This window comes from Neodiprion fabricii, chromosome 1 (genome assembly GCF_021155785.1).
Source record: "Neodiprion fabricii isolate iyNeoFabr1 chromosome 1, iyNeoFabr1.1, whole genome shotgun sequence".
Classification (NCBI taxonomy): Eukaryota; Metazoa; Arthropoda; class Insecta; order Hymenoptera; family Diprionidae; genus Neodiprion; species Neodiprion fabricii.
The window spans coordinates 19594114-19600113 of NC_060239.1; positions in this window are offsets into that span (position 1 = coordinate 19594114).

Here is a 6000-nt window from a genome sequence, read left to right on the forward strand (position 1 = left end):
GATATGATGAGCAACATAAGTGATCTCCAAAACATCTTCAAACCGAACAAACTGGACCCGAAAGTTGATGAAATGATGCTGATTACCAAGATCCTGTCCGTGCTGTCTGAAGCATATACCCATTTCAACACAGCGTGGGACTCGACCCCAGAGACGTCCAGGACCATAGACAACCTGTGTTCGAGGTTGTAGATGGAAGAAAGCAAGTTGAAGCGTACTTCGACGGAAGAACAAAATGTAGTAGCCTTTAAAGCAGAGTTGAAAAATAAACTAGATAAATCAAAACCTGAAAACAAATATAAAAACAGTAGAAAGTGTGAGATCTGTAAAAAGTCAAACCAGGAAACCAAAAATTGTTTTCTCAAAGATAAGAAACAATGCTCAATATGTAAAAAGTGTAATCATGATAAGAACGACTGCTACTTTAAGGATAAACATAATCCTAAGGTAGAAAATAGAGTGTCATTTCTTGCAGCTGATTGCATGGGCTCATACAATGCTATGCTAGATGAAACCATGTCTTTTATACTAGACAGTGGAAGTCCATGTCACATGGTTGGCGATAAAAATTTGCTGACAGGTGTTGAGAGCTGCAATCAAAATATATTAGTGGCTAAGAAAAATCATGCTATGTCTTTAGTAGGTAAAGGAACCTTCATCTCTAAGCAATGTGATTTAAATGATGTCCATTGTACCTGAATTGTCTAGAAATTTAATTTCAGTAAGCGAGGTATCAGAAAACGATGGCATTGTTGTGTTCTCAAAAGATGATGTTAAAATATACAAAGACAATAAAGTGATACTAAGATGTAAGAAAAATGCAATAGGATTGTATATTGTTGACCTTGATGCTAATATGCAAAACGAGCCACTCTGTGCATAAGGTAATGATGTAAATAAAGAGTGGCTTAGAAAACTAGGTCACTTAAGTTACAGTAACCTCAATAAACTACCAAATATTTGTGTTGGTGTGTCCCCTATTGTCGCTCATTTTAAAATAGATGCAGTATGTGAGATATGTGTAAAAGCAAAACAAGTCAAGTTACCGTACAGCGTAGAGGCGGCTAGGGCAACAAAGTTGTTAGAAATATTACACACAGATGTTTGTGGACCTCTAGATCCATCCACCCATGATGGCTACAGGTACATTCTGTGTTGTGTAGATGATTACTCACATTTTTGTGTCAGCTATCTGTTGTCAAACAAAAGTCAAGTTTTCACGTATTTAAAACAATATATAACAATGGCTGAAGCTAAATTTGACCTGAAAGTAACCAAAATAAGGTGTGATAATGGAGGAGAGTATTCCTCACATGATTTGAAAGATTGGTGTAAAAACAAAGGTGTTATGCTGGACTATACAATTCCATATATACACCCCAATTAAATGCAATAGCAGAACGATTCAACCGTACTCTTATGGAAAGAACAAGATCAATACTCTTTGATTCTAACGTAGATAAAGAGATTTGGGGGGAAGCAGTACAAAGAGCTGCATATCTGATAAATAGAAACCGCACTGGTATTGTTGACACAGTTAAAAAATGGTCACCCAAGAAACCAAATCTGTCTAATATACAAATTTTTGGTTGTGTTGCATATGCCAAGAATTTGGGTTATCTCAAGAAGCTTGATAGCCGCAGCAAGCAGTGCATTTTTGAAGGTTATACACCAAACGGATACCGCCTGTGGGATGAAGAAAGCAAAAAGATATTCATCTCAAAAGATGTGGTTTTTGAGAAAAATGCAATGAAAACAAATCAATATAGCCTCAAAATAGAAATCAACCAAGCAAATGTTGAAGAAACAGAAGAAGATCAAGATGAAAGAAATTAAAATAAAGATAGAAGAGATGACGAAAATAATGTGATTGAGGCAAATGAAGAAACAGATCATGAATCACAAGAAGATGATGACTATATAGATCCAGATCAAGAACAGCGAGAAGAAACATGTCATGAACTTGGTTTACGATCAAGAAGAACATTAAAGAAACCTGAGTAATACGATGACTATCAACTGGATAGCGGAGAAGATGGAGAAGCGATGAAGACATACAGGGAGTCCCAGACAAATGAAGACAGAGAAAAATGGAAATAGCCATTAAAGAAGAAAAAGACTCTTTAAAGAAAAATGAAACTTGGAAATTAGTAAGCCCTGAAGAAGCAAAGGGAAACGAAGTTCTGTCAAGTTAATGGGTGTTCAAAGTTAAGGAAGACAATAGATATAAAGCCAGACTAGTAGTACGAGGCTGTGAGCAAAGGAGTAGAAACATAAATTATGATGAAATCTTCAGTCCAGTTGTAGGCACAACTTCACTACGAGTTCTATTTGCTATCACAGCACACTACAACCTACACATAAAAACATTTGGTGTTAGACTACCTTTTTATATGAAACCCTAGACGAAGACATCTAATGAATATACCAGAAGGTTATAAGGATGAAGGGAAAATATGCAAACTGCTGAAAGCCCTATACGGTGTAAAGCAGGCCCCCTGCAGGTGGAATAAAACTCTCACAGAGTTCCTGAAACAAGAAGGCATGAAACAAACTAAGACAGACCCCTGCATTTTCAAGAATGCTGAAAACAGTCTGTTTCTGGCAATCCATGTGGACGATGGCATCATGATGGGCAAAGACATCCAGAAAATGACATTGCTACTCTCTAAACTTGAGAGAATTCTTGAAATGAAAACAACTCGTGAACCCAAAACTCATTTGGGGATGGATATAAACAGAACAGAATAAGATGGTATCTTCATTTCTCAAGAGAAATATGATCATAATGTGCTGCAACGTTACAACATGCAAGAATGCAAAGAAGCTAAAACCCCAATAAATCAAAATGAAGAAACAGGTGCAACAGAGACAGCGTGAAGACAGAATAGCCATATAGACAAACTGTTGTGAGTCTCTTATATTTGTCATGTAAAACGAGACCAGACCCGGCTTACAGTGTGAATTTTGAAAGCAGGTCCATGGAGAAACCAACAGATCAAGATGTACAAAATGTTAAACGAACGTTTCGATATCTGAAAGGAAGCACCCTGATGGGAATTCACTATGCATCAAGAATAAATGAAGATCTGAAAATAGTTGCATACAGTGATTCAGATTTTGTAGTGATCATGAGAAAAGAAAGAGAACAAGCTATATCGTAATGTTGGCAGGTGGACCAGCGACATGGCGGTCACAAAAGCAGATTGCTGTGGCACTGTCGTCCACAGCGGCTGAATATATTGCTGCAGCAGATTGCTGTAAGGGGTTAGAGTATCTGAAATATCTGATACAAAAACTAACAGGAAAGTCTATTCCCATTGTTCTAAACATAGACAATCAAAGTACTATAAAGTTGGTGAAATCAGGACAAATGAGGGGAGAGTCAAAGTACATCCAAGTTAGATATCACTATTTGCATGAGAACTACAAAAATAAATTGTTTTCTCTTCAATTTTGTCCGACCCATGACCAAGTAGCTGACATTTTCACAAAGCCATTAATGTCTACTAAATTTGATAAATTCAAAGGTGATCTGTTAAGGAGAAAGTAGAATAGGTCCAAAGAAAATGATTGATTTTAACCCAAGGTCCAAAGTATAGACCCAAGGAAAGGATTTGATTTTAAATATAAGACTGTTTTGAATATGTGACATTTCATTCTTTTATTGTCGAAACATCTACAGTGTGTTATCCATTATAGTTTTAAGTCAAATATTGTTTGGATAACTTTTCATAGTGTAGATCCAAAACAAACATTTTGCTCCTACGGGAGGATGTCAAGAAATAACTAGAGACAACTATGTCGGTAACAATAAAATCATTATTTTAGTACTCATTTCATATGTTGGCACTACTGAACCATGCATGGTGTAATTATGTTCATCTCTGAATAAACTCTCTCTTGATTTAATATGGCGTCCTAGTTGATTGTCCCGAATCATTTGAACAACTAATAATATATTACATTGACACCATTCGCTTTTGTGGCACAAATCATAAATACCGCTTTACATATTTCTGCTTACTATATTATCCGCTTTCGCCAGAAGATTAACGATGAATTTCGATTCGACATTTCACTCAAGCGTTAATCCAAGAAGCCGTTGGAAGGTCAACCTTATGAACACCAATTCCCGGAGTGTAGCTACAGATAATAGGAATCAGTTATGGAAAGTGACTCGTCGAAAACAAATAAATAACTTTGGAGAGAAATTTTTATTCTCCAAGGGGAACACATCACTGATATTCCAAACTCTTTAATCCAATTGAAGCTTTAACTGCCAACAAAGTTTCACGAAAAAAATATTTACATCCGGCTTGTTTGAATCTATGGTGTTCATTTCGTTTGTAGATATTTCTTCAAATAACGTCCAAAATTCATGTTCTTAATAAAGGTTCACTCAAGTGCCAAGGCGTCATGGCGGCGTCAAGCGCGCTCGTGACATGCCAAATATCGCGAAATGCCGTCATAAAATAATTCAATGTTTTTCGTGTGTTCCGTGGATATTCAGTTTCGAAAGCATGGGTTAGAAGCATTTCCGAGATTAAGCAATCCGATTATGACCATAAAAAGTTATTTTTTCCACGCATTCATACAGCCTTAAGCCCTTGAAATTGACGAATTTTTTATCATTTTCTCAAATGGCATCATAGAACAAACTATTATCTTCTTTCTTCGGGATGAATTTTTCTTTCGAAAAACATTGATTAATAATATTTTTGAGCCTGGATCCGCAATTTCAAGAATTTGAAAGCCGAATAATTTTTCCAATATAAGCAAAAGCTATACTGTATAATAAATTACATTGACTCGCTAATTTTTTAAATTGCGTATTTCGACTCAAAAATATTATTATTTAGTGTTTTTCAAAAGAAAAATCTATTTCGAAAAAAGAAAATGATTGTTTTTTTCCATGACGCCATTTGAGGAAATGATCAGAAATTCGTCAACTTCCAGTGATTTTAAAAAATGTGTATCTTACAATTAGGTTCTAATGAACTAAAAGACTCGTTCGAAACGGCATTCTTCTCTGTTGACCTTCTATTTTCAGGAATGAAATAGATTTCTAGTTGAAACTCAAATCCGGCTTAGCGGGGAGCTGCCAATTGAGTCACTATTTTGGCGAAATTATACTTGATTTTGAAAGGCTCTCAAATCTACAGTTTTAAATGTAGAGGGTTGACTAACTGGTGATACTTTTCATTGAGGTCTGTTCTGTTGATATAGGCCTTATATTTCATTAATTGCTTCTATTTCTTTAATATATATCCTGTAACCAATTTTTTTTTGTGAGAGTGAGGGTTAATTGAAAATGAGATTGGTTAGCCTACGGCGCAGTTACTAACCTGAATAATTAGATATTGAGAGATAATAAAAGAGAAAGATATGATTGTTGGGCGCCAGACGCACCTGCGTCAGAAAATAGATAATTAAAAAAAAGAGATATAGATAAAGACAAGATCAGGTTCTACGACGGTTTTGCACACCTTGCTCAGTATAGACAAGATAATGGTGAAGGGGAGGGGTTGAATCCAATAGATAAAATAAGAAACAGGTGAAGCAGAAATAGCATCGAATACATTGGCCAAGAAGCGATAAATCTTAATAACTAGCAAACAACTGAAGAGATTGAGATACAATTACGATAGGTGAGATAATTAATTTACAGCCAGAGAAAAGTTAAGCGAGAGATTTAACAAATAACAGAACGTTTTCAGAATAAACGAGAGATATGCGTAGGCTCGCGATACTATGATTCGAGATAATAATTAACACGGTTTTATAATGAATAGGCAGAACAGAGAAAGATATAGGGTCCTTAAATTAAGCATTGATCAAGCAAGCCATAAAATATGAGAAGCGATTATAAGGAACATGCGAAATACAAAAATTGTAATAGTCATCACATTACCAGAATTATCAGAGATATAACAGAGGCAGGGAATTACTGATTACGAGGTAAATTCAAAGAAACAGGTCAAGTAGAGAATTATTATA